Here is a 14565-nt window from a genome sequence, read left to right as displayed (position 1 = left end):
TGTAAATAAAATTTAGAGCATAGCATTTCTCAATCTCCTTGCATATTTCCTATAGTTCAACTATACCATTGTTTAGCTCTTCCCATCAAAGAGAATAGAAACAACTTCCATCTTAAGGTCTTGTTAGACATGCCAGGGATACGCAGGCATGCATAGGTCTATGCAAACTCCAATAGGTGAGAGTATGCGTTTTCATCGCCTTGTCCCAACAAGGATTGTTCTCAAATCAATTTTATTAAACATGGGCGCAGCTCATAACCAGGTGTTATGATAGGCTCTGAAGATTTTGGTGGCTTTAGGCTAGCGCTCGTGGGTTTAGCATATTGATATATAGGAGTATAATTCATAATGAAAAGAATAAAAGAATAAATGAAAATAACAGATATAATGTACAAGGTTAAACTAGGTTTGAAGTTAACTCAATGACCGTTTCCCCGGCAACGGCGCCACAAAGCTTGTTGGTATATTTAACGCACATAGATAAATCCGCAAGCACACGGATACCGCTGTAGCTTTCACCCGAAAGTATTCCAAGTATCGTATCCACAGGGAAACATGTGAGAGTAACTACGTCTAACTTAACCCAGAGTAGCAACAAGACTTAAGATAATAGGCGTATAGAGGAGATCACAAAGGTCTTCTAGTTCTAACTTCGGTAAGCTATGTCTTCTATTGTTCAATGGGGGATATTACTAAGGGAAACACAGGCAGAGTATGTTTTCTATAGTAACTAAATCCTGCTAGGCCTACAAATGGGAGGTGGACTATAGAGGATTCAACGAGGCTATAAGAGTCACCCTCGCGAGCTACCAATGATCCAGAATGTAGGGTACATCCACAAGTAACCCAATCTAAGCACCATGCTTACACCTACAATTACTACTTGAACCTAAGCGTCCTATTGATTAAAGTACTCAAAAGAGTTGCGAACCTAATGAGCAATATAAGCACGATGCTTACTTGAATTAGAAGTTGATTACCAGAGAATCCTTAGAAGCAAGCTCAAGTAGAACTTGACTCCGCTAGGGTACAAGCCATAGAGAGAGCACCGATAGGCTGGTGAAAGGTCCTAATGGCTAGAGGGGGAGGGGTGAATAGCCTATTAAAAATTTCTACAACAACACTTTATAAACCGGTTAGACAATTATGAGGCGAAGCGAGTGTTGCGCTAGCCTACTAAAAATGCAAGCCACCTACCACAATTCTAGTTTATGTAGTTTCTATTCACACAATAACTATGTCACTACACTAAGTTGGTGTGCTCTCAAAGGCTAACTAAAGAGCCACACTAACCAAACTAACAAGCTCTCACAACTAGCTACACTAAAGAGATTGACAACTAGTTTGCGGTAATGTAGAGAGAGTGAGCAAGATGGTTATACCGCCGTGTCAAGGAATGGGCCAATCAATCACAAGAATGGATACCAATGAAGACCAATCACCTCAGAATCAAATGATGACACAATGATTTTTTACCGAGGTTCACTTGCTTGCCATCAAGCTAGTCCTCGTTGTAGCGATTCACTCACTTGGAGGTTCACGCGCTAATTGGCATCACACGCCAAACCCTCAATAGGGTGCCGCACAACCAACACAAGATGAGGATCACACAAGCCACGAGCAATTTACTAGAGTACCTTTTGGCTCTCCGCCGGGGAAAGGTCAAGAACCCCTCACAATCACCACGATCGGAGCCAGAGACAATCACCAACCTCCGCTCGATGATCCTCGCTGCTCCAAGCCATCTAGGTGGCGGCAACCACCAAGAGTAACAAGCGAATCCCATAGCGAAACACGAACACCAAGTGCCTCTAGATGCAAACACTCAAGCAATGCACTTGGATTCACTCCCAATCTCACAAAGATGATGAATCAATGATGGAGATAAGTGGGAGGGCTTTGGCTAAGCTCACAAGGTTGCTATGTCAATGTACATGGCCAAGAGAGTGATCTAGAGCTGGTAATGGGTCTTAAATAGAAGCCCCCATGAAATTGAGCCGTTGTACTCCTTCACTGGGCACTGCTTGGGGCGACCGGACGCTCCGGTCAGAACAACCGGATGCACCCTGCCAGCGTCCGGTCAACGAATGGCTGCCACATCATCCCTCTCTTCAAATACTAAGCACCCGATCCCAACGGTGAAGTGATGACCGGACACAGCACAGTGCCATGACCAGACATAGGACCGAAGCATCCGGTCATTTCTAGTAAGGTTCTAGCTACGACCGGACGCATCAGTTTGGTCATGACTGGACGAAGGATGCCAGCATTCGGTCACTTCCAGTAAGCCTCCACTCATGACCGGACAGGTCTGATCAAGCCCAACAGGACTCACCCAGCGTCCAGTCACTCACTGTCTCCTTTGTGCGCTGCCACATCCGCAGGACCGGACACACCCCGCCAACGTCTGGTCATGAAGTGACCCAGCGTTCGGTCGAAGATCGACACCAGCATCTTCACTGCTTCCACTGACCGGACGCACCGATCCAGTTGAGGCCAGCATTCGGTGCACTCAGTGAAACCCTATCTTTTCTGTACAGTGCGCTGGTGGCACCGTTGGACTGTCCGCACTCTACGGGTGGACACTCCGCCGGTGTAGTTTCTTACCCTTGCTCCCAAGTGCTAAACACAATGTGTATCACCTTTGTGCATGTGTGTTAGCATATTTTTCACAACACATTTTCAAGGGTGTTAGCACTCCACTAGATCCTAAATGCATATGCAATGAGTTAGAGCATCTAGTGGCACTTTGATAACCGTATTTCGATATGAGTTTCACCCCTCTTGATAGTACAGCTATCAAACCTAAATGTGATCACACTCGCTAAGTGTCTTGATCACCGAAACAAAATGGCTCCTACCACTTATACCTTTGCCTTGAGCCTTTTGTTTTTCTCTTTCTTCTTTTCAACTCCAAGCACTTGATCATCACCATGACATCACCATCATCATGTCATGATCTTCATTTGCTTCACCACTTGGAATGTGCTACCTATCTCATGATCATTTTGATAAACTAGGTTAGCACTTAGGGTTTCATTAATTCACCAAAACCAAACTAGAGCTTTCAATCTCCCCTTTTTGGTAATTGATGACAACCCTTACACAAAGATATGAATTGAATTTAAATTGAATCCATGTTGCTTGCCCAAGCATATCTACCATGTGTAAAAGGATATGGACAAGTTTCATGAACCCCAAATGGTAGCAATTGCTCCCCCTACATATGTGCGAAGAGTTTGGATTGTAGCTTGCACATATGCTTAGATAGGAAATATAGGAGACAATGTCTACCAAATGATGCTAAGGTATAAAAAATGGACCTTTGAAGCGTGATACCAATTGGAGTGCACCAACATACCATCCTTAGCACCATTAGCAACTAGACATACATAACAACTAGAATACCCCGTGAGATCAACATTAAAAGTAAGGATCCAGTTTTCATAATGTGAGCATGAGTCTAGTTACTTAAACCTATGCATGCTAGTTTTTCATTTCATCATCCAAACCTACAACTAGCATACACCATATAAGCATGGATATTGAAATTTAAAACTTGTGCCATGCAAGCAAACATATGAAATGCACATTTAAATGCACCATACAAGTTCATGAGCTTGCTCCCCCTACTTGTGTGCTCAAAATTTTAATTGATCCCCTTCCTTTGTCATATCTCTCTCCCTATGTCAAATTCTCCCCCTTTGTTGTCTTTTCACTATGTTAGTACACTAATATCTTTATTTTTCTCCCCCATAGTACTAATATCACTAATATCTTTGTTTTTCTCCCCCTTTGTCATCACTGACCATAAAGGTTCAAAATGTAGATAGGTTCAGAGTATCAATGTCAATCAATGGGGTGAGGATCATTTTCCCAAATTTGGTTCAATCTAGAATACTTGCCAAAGATATTTAACTCGGTTTGATCCAAGGACAAGCTTCTTCACACCTCCAAATAAGGGTTATCTTGTACCATGTTGAGTTAAACACTTAGAGCTCATTTTCTAGATCAAACACTAGGTTTATAAGCCCACAAACATGTCATATGCTACCACTAGATCAAAATAAGCATAGAAGCAATAGTGGTACCATATAATCATCAAATTCATTTAATTTTCATTAATGAGCCTATTAAATGTGAAAGATGTCTAGATGCACTAAACATGTCCTTAGCAAGGATGTATGCCATGCCAATCAACTTTTACCTTGGATTGCTTGATGGAGAGGCATGTCATTTAAGTGGGGGTTCATCGACACATATTTGAGAAATCCAATATGTTCAACTCATTCCTTAGCTTGCAAAACCTTTTCTCATCCAATGGCTTGGTGAATATATTGGCAAGTTGATCTTCGGTGCCTACACTCTCTATGCAAATGTCCCCTTTTTGTTGGTGATCTCTTATGAAATGGTGGCAGACATCAATGCGCTTTATTCTTGCATGTTGAACCGGATTGTAGGTCAACTTGATTGCACTCTCATTGTCACATAGCAATGGCACTTTCTTGAACTTGATTCCAATGTCACTCAAAGTGGCCTTCATTCAAAGTATTTGTGCACAACAACTACCGACGGATATGTATTCGGCTTCGGCAGTTGATAATGCAACACTATTTTGCTTCTTTGATGACCATGAAACAAGTGATCTTCCCAACAATTGACATGTGCCCGAGGTGCTCTTCCTTTCAACCTTGCATCCCACATAATCCGAGTCGGTGTAACCAACTAGCTCAAACTTTGCTCCTTTGGGATACCACAAACCAACATTTTGTGTATGCTTCAAGTACCTCAATATTCTCTTTGTAGCCTTCAAATGACTTTCTCTTGGTGAGGCTTGAAATCTTGCACATATGCATACACTAAACATGACATCTGGCCTTGATGCGGTCACATAGAGTAGGCTTCTAATCATAGACCGATACAATTTTTGATCCACCATGTTGCCACTTGCATCACTATCCAAGTTACCATTTGTTCCCATTGGTGTGCTAATGGCTTTACTATCACTCATGCCAAACTTCTTGAACATGTCCTTGATATACTTGCCTTGACTTATAAATGTACCATTCTTCAATTTCTTGATTTGAAGACCAAGGAAGTAACTTAACTCTCCAATCATGGACATCTCAAACTCATTAGCCATCATCTTTCCAAACTCTTCATAAAAGTATTGATTGGTTGATCCAAATATGATGTCATCAACATAGATTTGCAACACAAATAAATCTTTTCCAATCTTCTTGATGAAAAGAGTGGTGTCTACCTTGCCCATCATGAACCCTTTTGAGAGTAGGAAGTCCCTCAATCTCTCATACCATGCTTTAGGTGCTTGCTTCAAGCCATACAATGTCTTCTTCAACTTGTACACATGGTCTGGCTTCTTGTCATCTTCAAAACTGGGAGGTTGCTCAACATATACTTCTTTATTGATGTAACCATTGAGAAATGCACTCTTGACATCCATTTGATAGAGTTTGATGTTGTGGGCACAAGCATAGGCTAGCAAGATTCTAATTGCTTCCAATCAAGCAACCGGGGCATATGTTTCTCCAAAGTCAAGACCTTCAACTTGTGTATATCCTTGTGCTACCAATCTTGCTTTCTTCCTTACTACTATTCCATCTTGATCTTGCTTGTTTCTAAAGATCCATTTGGTTCCAATCACATCGTGTCCCTTTGGTCTCTCTACTAATTCCCATACTTGATTTCTTGTGAAGTTATTCAATTCTTCATGCATAGCATTCACCCAATCAACATCCTTCAATGCTTTTATCTATCTTCTTTGGTTCAATGGATGACACAAATGAGAAGTGCTCACAAACCATAAGCATAATTTAAAAGATGTATGAATCATACTCCAAACCTTAAGCATACTATAGTAAATAACGGTAGCATGAAAGCATTATAAAGATTTATTCAAATAGAGATGAAAGAGCATGATTATTTATTTAGCAAATTGAGTATGGCTTAAAGGTAGAGACAACAAAGATTAATTAGCAACATGGCATAAGATTTTTCAGAGAAGTTCACCCCCCTCACTTGAATTTTTGCAAGGCAAAATCAAGTTTAGATGGATGTGATTCAATGTTACATGATGATTGGTTGGACTTACCTAGCCTTGTCATACTTCATTCTTTTTGCTTCAAACCTAGAATGGTCAGTGACAAAAATACCCGAAGGAATATTTTCATAATTATATTTCTATGCTCATTTCACAAGGGCATTATAGCGAAAGGTGAAGGCTAATGTTATCTCCCGATAGTGCTTCTTTAGGATAAAAACTTATCCTTGGGAAAACTTTGAATTGCATTTCTAATTGGTGAAGTGGTTTCCCCTCCAACACCAATCTTTGGGTGCCTATCTCAAGGTTTATGCCAACGAGATTTGCAATATTTTTGAAAAACATATGCATCTACAACCAACCTTTAAAAGTCTTTATGAATAGGGAGTATGAGGGGATTGAAGATCTTGTGTGTGGCAATGTTAGATTGACCAAATGATTTAGGAGATTTCTTATGTGAGCATGGATTTGATGAGGTGTTCATGAAATAACTTGCATGCTCATTTATGTCATCTTCCTTTTCAAGCTCAAAGGGTGTTTCTTCATGAATGTCCATAGGCGAAAACAATGTCTCCATCATTCCATGCCTATGACATTCATTGGACGTTTTATTGTCCAAGATTTCCCATGGATTGGTGACTCTCGGGCTGATCTTGTCTAAGGTCTCCTCTAAACTTGGATGAGTCATGTTTATTAAGGAGATTGACTTAGGCTCACCATTTGGATCTCTAGAGGCAAATGAAGGAAAGCACCTCTAGAGGCTTCAACAAGGGTTTGCGTAGAATCCTTGCTAAGATCCATATAAAAATGTTGAAGGAGCATTGGGTCTGAAGTAGCAAGGTCTGGACCAGTGGTAATGAGGTCATTAATATGATCCCATGATGTGCCAAGAGATTCTTCTTCTAGTTGTCTAAAATTTAGAACCTCTTTTCAAAGGCTGATTACTTTAGAGATGGGAAAGAAACGTAAACAAAATTTAGAGCATAGCATTTCCCAATCTCCTTGCATACTTCCTACGGTTCGACTATACCATTGTTTAGCTCTTCCCGTTAAAGAGAACGGAAACAACTTCCATCTTAAGGTCTTGTCAGACATGCCAGCGATACGCAGGCATGCACAGGTCTGTGCAAGCTCCAATAGGTGAGAGTATGGGTTTTCTTTGCCTTCTCCCGAGAAGTATTGTTACCGAATCAATTTTATAAAACATGGGCGTAACTCATAACCAGGTGTTATGATAGGCTCTGAAGATTTGGGTGGCTTTAGGCTGGCGCTCACGGGTTTAGCATATTGATATATAGGAGTGGAATTCATAATGAAAAGAATAAAAGAATAAAAGAAAATAGCAGATATAATATATAAGGTTAAACTAGGTTTGAAGTTAACTCAGTGACCGTTTCCCCGGCAATGGCACCAGAAAGCTTGTTGGTATATTTAACGCACACAGATAAATTCTCAAGCGCACGGGTACCGCTGTAGCTTTCACCTGGAAGTATTCCATGTATCGTATCCATAGAGAAACTTGTTTGAGTAACTACGTGTAACTTAACACAAATTAACAACAAGACTTAAGATAATAGGAGTATAGAGGTGATCACAAAGGTCTTCTAGTTCTAACTTCGGTAAGCTATGTCTTCTATTGTTCAACTAGGGATATTACTAAGGGAAACACAGGCATAGTATGTTTCCTATAGTAACTAAATTCTACTAGGCCTACAAATGGGAGGTGGACTACAGAGGATTCAACGAGGCTATAAGAGTTACCCTCGTGAGCTATCACCGATCTAGAATGTAGGGTACATCCACAAGTAACCCGATCTAAGCACCATGCTTATACCTACAATTACTACTTTAACCTATGCGTCCTATAGATTAAAGTACTCAAAAGAGTTGCGAACCTAATGAGCAATATAAACACAATGCTTACTTGAATTAGAAGTTGATTACTAGACTTCTATTTCCTTGGACCAAACCCTAAAGGTTAAAGGTAACCCTTCTCTAACTAGTTGCTCTAGCCCTTCTCCTACGTCTAACGGAAAGTTGAGTACCAAAGAGAGTTTTCGAAGGAAAACAATAAAACATGACAACTTTCCTTACAATGGCATGCGGCGGGGGTTATAGGATAACCTAAGTGAGGAGTTGTCTTTTGTAATCGCCCTATGTGTAGTACGTTACAACGGTAGAATAGCCAAAGGCAGTAGATATCCTAGTCTTTCATCTCCGAAGGTAGCCCTTATCCCTTATCTCGTCTGGAAATTTTGGCAGAGTGTTGGCATTTCTTAGCGCAATCTCCAAGTGAGGAGGTTTTAAGTCCATCACCGGCAACGGCGCCAGAAATGCCTATTGGTATTTCTTAACACCATCACTAAGATTGAGTTAACCTTAGCAATACCACTAAGAAACACCAACTATGATAGTTCTTAACGATTACAGAAATCATCCGCAAGCGCATGGATCCATTATTGTAGCATTTCACCTGGAAGTATTTAGTGTATCGTTATTTATATTTTCCAAAGGAGGGCAAGGTATAAGAGTCTAACATGAGCATGAACAAGATTACATACTTGCATAGTGGACCATAGTGCATGATAGGGGTAACAATGGTATATCAAGGATAATGGACACACATCTGGGCTAACCTCAAGGATAAAAGGAAAACAAAGAATAAAATAATGTTCCTATGTGGAGCCAGCTTGTTCTAATATAGCCATGTAAAGAACAAGTGATGATCATACAAATTATATGAATAGAGCTAGAGCTAAGTGTAAGATGGATAAGGAGATCTCCGAGCACTAGTCTACCAGCAAGCTAGGGAGACTTTAAGACTCCTACACAGTACCCGAACGTGGGGAATTATAAGGGATGGGTAGGGCTATCACCATCTACTGCCTATCCCTCAACCGTGGGGCACCGTCATATCCGAAGGTTCTCATGCACACGGGCACCATGCCCATGTACAAAGAAACTACCCATATCCCCTAGGCCCCCAACCCTATAGATCGATAGGTAAAGGATATGGGCAAACCCGAAGGAACGACAAACCGCCACCTCGACCTAACCCTACTTCTACTCATACAAACCATTTGAATGATTAAGCATAAAGTTAAACATGTTAAGATCATAACACACAAACTATATGCTAGTTCATATATCATGATTATAACAAGACAACTATACTCTAGTTTATATGCACTACTATATAAATGATAAGAGAGCATGACTATGGAAGAACTCTTCATTGTATTATTCATACCAAGATGTCACTCTTCTTCCAAGGAGCCAAGCCCTACTTGATAGCTTTACTAGCTCCAAATACTACTAAGAAAGTAAGAGTACAAGATGTGGTAGTGAGGTGTAGCTCCAAATGTTGCTGTGTGTTGAGAATGAGCTCTAGCCATCAATTTATAGTGGAGTGAGGACGGTTTGGCGCTGGAAAATTAGGAAACAACCATGAACCGCCATAGCATGCCGCCATGCATCAGTCGGTGGAAGCCACTGTTGTATGGCCGCACCCCTAGTGCACCCATACCCTAGTGGGCCCACCTCATGACCGCCTTCACGTGGTCGGTTCCTGGGTGGGCCTAGGCCCCTTCCACATCGGTGCTCGGCATAGATTCGATGTGTAGATGGGCTTCTTCATGTATTTCCTTTACGCATTTCTGCTTTACGCTTTCTTCTTTGCTCCTTTTTCTTGGTTTGGTTTATTTTCCACTTGTATTCGAATGTATGTCCTGCAAAACACGTTTTCTCCAATACAAGTGGAACTATGTCAATAGTACATGCATGTGTCAAAATTATGTTTATTTCTCCTGTTTTTGACTATAATTGGTGGTCAGATTCGATTGTTAGTGACCACCAACACAGAGTCGCCCCCTGTATCTTGGCTTTATCTCCCATCACAGAACAAGTAGACAAGTATGTATATATGCAAGACTATTGACGAACATCACAGCTAACATAAGAGATCCATAGATATGGTTTACCAACATAACATGAAAGTTTCATCAAGTTCTCTACCGTTCAACCACGACCATTGTAGCAACTTGGTCACCTCGATGGATGACCACACAACCGATCAAGTATCAAGAGTACCAAAACAAGTATCACGCCCGATGTGGCTGGGTGACAAGCAAACTTTAAATGACCAACATTAAAGTTCTGAACCATCACGAGAGGATGACTAGGACACCATGATGAGCTTCACTGCTATGGTGGTGGTGGCTGCTGTTGCAAGGAGTGTGGCAGCAGAGGTGCCTGCTGATGTGCCTGAGGAAAGGTGGCAGTGGTAGGTATGGTTGGCGACACTCTTGCAGCGACAAAGAAGCAAGTGTTAGGACTAAGTTATCTAGGTTAGGACTAGGCAACTCATAAAATCTAGGAAGATTAAGGAAAACCTAAGTCAATGCTGATCGGAGCTGAGCCTGATGTAGCGTATCCCTGAGATTACGATGCTAGATAGGACGCCGGAGCTACACCTGCAAGAAAAGCGGGGTTTGAGTCAGAAAAGCATAATAAGGAAATTTAAGGTGTGAAACACGCAAGTGACACAACTTGAGCAATAAATAACAATGGAATACCTGGAGTCACCGGTTGGAAGATCTAGTAGAGGTGTGCGGCAAGGCTAACCTATGACTGCCTGATCTGCTCAATGTTCTAAGCATTGGTCGTACATCACTATGGACTCCCAGTAATTCTTCCCTGGTGGCAAGTGAGCCCATCCTCTTAGTCAAGGTGCTCACTGAATTCTACAGCGGATTGACAAGGCTCTCCTACAAGAATCTCCGCTTATGTTCAAATCGCTAGTCAAAGTTTCCCACCAGTGATGCTATTGTCTCTTGGACATGAGCACGGATGCCTTCAAAGAACGCCTCGAAATAACTATCTAGAGGCACCCAACCCTGAACAGCAGCATCTGCATTTCTCCTATGACCGCAAGCACCACCTCGAGTTGAAGACTCACCTCCCTCGGCTGCTGGAGCCTAGGGTTGAGGCATGTCCTTAGTGGGGAAGTCTAGGTCGTTGGAGAGAGTATAGAAGGACTTGTGCCTAACTCCCTCAACACCCTCTAGAGCTGCCACATGTTTAACCTGTGCCATGATGTAGGGCTAGTAACCCAAGGAACCCATATCCGCATGCTTGTACAATATCAGCTTGCCAACAAGGAAATCACCCCAGTTCACCTTCATACCGTTCAGAATGCTTTTGATTGCCACGTAGTACTTCTCCCGGATAGTGTCGGTGTTACCCATCTTGGGTAGCAAGGTATAGTGAAGCAAGCTATTCAGCACACCTGGTTCCCATGTGAAAGGTCATTGTGTGGTTTTGGTAATTGAGTGACAACCTAGGTGGACTAATTGTGTTTATGTGAGATACAGAGGTGATTAGTCCACAGGTACACATGTGTGAGCAACATATGCCATGAAGGTGAAAATGGCTTGGAGATGTTGCAAAGCTCACACATGTGATGATGAAGAAGCTCATTGCACATGAGACATGACATTGAGTCATGTGATCAAGGTGGAGAAGATCAAGACAAGACTTGGCTTGATGGACCGGTTGCAAGCGTGAAGGGCAAGTCGGAGGCTTTGGAGCGATGGACCATGTGGCGGTGAAGCTTAAGCAAGACTTGGTGCCGATGGACGAAGGCAACGGTGAAAAGCAAGTGAAGTCAAGATCGATGAACCAATATGATCATGTGATGATATGAAGTGGATCATATCACTGTTGAATGTGTTGGTGCATGTGTCGCATCGACATCGAGGAGATGAAATGGAATGCGCAAGGCAAAGGTATAACCTAGGGCATTTCATTTCACCGGTCATAGGTGTGTAGAGAAGTTTATGACCGGGTTTAGGATAGATGGCCGTACTATCAAGAGGGGCAAACTTGTTTGCATATCGGTCATCTAGTGCCACTCGAGTGATCTAACTTTGCATCGTCGCTAGGATTGAGTGGCGTGGCAAGTTGAGTGGCTAATCCTTTGGAAAATGATTGTGAAAATGCTAACACACATACACATGGTGGTGTACACTTGGTGGTGTTGGCATATTTTCAAAGGAGATGAAGTTGGAGTTGATGTGGATCAACTCGACGATGGAACAGAGGTGAGAAGGGTTCAAAACTCCACCGGCGCCCTGTTCTGAAAAGATAGGGTCTCACAGACTGGACCGGACACTAGTCACGTAGTGACTGGGCGCTGGGTTCCAGCGTCCGGTCAGTACTAGATGTTAGCGAGCAGGCGTCGGTCATCGACCGGACGCTGGCGCTGGAAGTGACCGGATGCTGATAGGGTGCGTCCGGTCAAGGTGACGTGTGGTGACGTAGGCAGAATAGTGTTGCTGGAGGTGACCGGACGCTGGTGCTACGTCCGATCACGACCGACCGGACGCGTCCGGTCATGTCTGGTACCTTACTGGAAATGACCGGACGCTGGGGTTACTGTGTCCGGTTAGTTCAAGCTGGAGCGTCTGGTCGTTAGATGACTGTTGAGATCGGATGAACAATGTTTGAAGAAGGGGACATGTGGCGTGCATTGCATGATCGGACGCTGAGGTCCAGCGTCCGGTCGATCGGACCAGAGCGTCCGGTCGTCCCGAGTTTTGCCCAGTGAAGGGGTAACGGCTCTATTTGTTCATGGGGTTATAAATAGAAGCCATGGTCGGCCTTGGGCCGGCAGCTGAGCACACTAGAGCCTTGGTGGCTTGTGTAGTAGTGCTTGGGAGCCCTCCATCTCACATATGCTTGATAGTGATCATTCGATTGTGTGAGAGAGCGATTCTAGTGTGATTGCATCATGAGGTTGCATTGAGTGGCACTAGGTGATCAAGTTGCAAGCCAATGGTGCTTGTTACTCTTGGAGGTTGCCACCTCCTAGATGGATTGGTGGTGGTCTCCGTTGAAGCCCACAAGAAGCTTGTGCAGTGCTCCGGAGAAGAGCTTTGTGAGGGGCATTGTGCTTGCCCCACGGGAACCACGAAGAGCAACTCTAGTTGAGCATGTCATTGAGCTACCCTCACTTTCGGGGTAGGTTCTTGTGGTGCCCGACGTGCTGGCTTGGCGGGTGATGCCAATTAGCCACCAAACCACCAAGTGAGCGGTCGACACAACGGGGACATAGCGTGTTGGCAAGCACGTGAACCTCGGGAGAAAAATCATCGTGTCAACCTTGTTCTTCCTGTTGGTTTGCATCCTCGTTACACAAGCTTGTAATTACTTTCATATACATTGTGCTTGTGTAGTTGCTCTTGTAACTAGTTAGCTTGTGTAGCTTACTAGTTACCTTCTTGCTTGTGTAGCATAGAAGTAGCTCCCTTGCGTGGCTAATTAGGTTTGTGTAACCTTGTTAGTCACTTTGCTTAGTTTGTGTAGCTAAGTATTTGCGCTCTCTAATTTGGCATTGGTTGCCTTGTTATTGAGCATTGCTAGTGAGCTTAGTTGGCTTTGTACTTTTGCTTACTAGCATATGTAGGAGCTCCCTTGTTGCTTAAAGTACTAGTGGCATAGGTTTGTGTGACCTTGCTCCTAGAATTGGTTAGATGAGCTCTAGCTAGCCCATCACCTTTGTTGCTTAATTAGTATCTTTGGAAGGTGCTAGAGAACATAGATAGAGGGGTGTAGTCTTGGCTAGACCGATAGTTCTAATTCCGCACTTGTTTCAGTTAGCCGACGCGATTAATTTTAGAAAGGACTATTCACCCCCCCTCTAGTCCGCCATCTTCGACCCTACAAGTGGTATCGGAGCTAGGTCTCTCATTTATGGTCTTCACCGACCCGAGAGGATGGCGGCTTATGGTCTAGATGTTGATTGTTCCACATATTTTTGATGGCACACACTTTACACGATGGAAAAATTGGATGATATGCAATTTTAAGTTTATTTGCCCTCAAATATGGTGGATGGTAGATGTAGGCTTTTCTCATATGTTGGATGAAGATAATCTAACTCAAGCACAAGAGAAATGCCTAGATCTCGACATCCAAGCTACTAACATCATGTATAGATCTTTGCATGATTGTATATTTGGAGAGATCATTGACATGAAGACCGCCCATGAGATTTGGAGTTATCTTAATGAGAAATATGGGACGGTCTCCGATGATGATGATGAGTCCAAGATAGAGGCACATGAGTGTGTTGAGCATAACCACAATTTGGTGATTGTGGAAGATTGCTCCACCTCATGGTCAAGTGATGATGATGATGATCGATCTACCACAAGTTCACTTGACAAGGTTGATGATGATGCCACAAGTGTTGCAAGTGATGATGCTACCCCATGCACACTTGATGGTGATGATGGTTCATGCTCAAGCCTTGATGAAGATGCTACTACAAGCTCTCCAAGTACATCACCACATTGCTTCATGTCACAAGGTGACACCAAGGTAACAAATGATAATGTGGTTGATCATGTTGATTCATATGATGAGCTTGTTAGTAGACTTGCTAGCATGACCATGTCTTTAGAAAATGAGAAAGCTAAAACATTGAAATTAGAAAATGAAAA

Source organism: Miscanthus floridulus, chromosome 9 (genome assembly GCF_019320115.1).
Source record: "Miscanthus floridulus cultivar M001 chromosome 9, ASM1932011v1, whole genome shotgun sequence".
In the NCBI taxonomy this organism is placed as follows: Eukaryota; Viridiplantae; Streptophyta; class Magnoliopsida; order Poales; family Poaceae; genus Miscanthus; species Miscanthus floridulus.
This window is presented reverse-complemented; position numbering follows the sequence as displayed.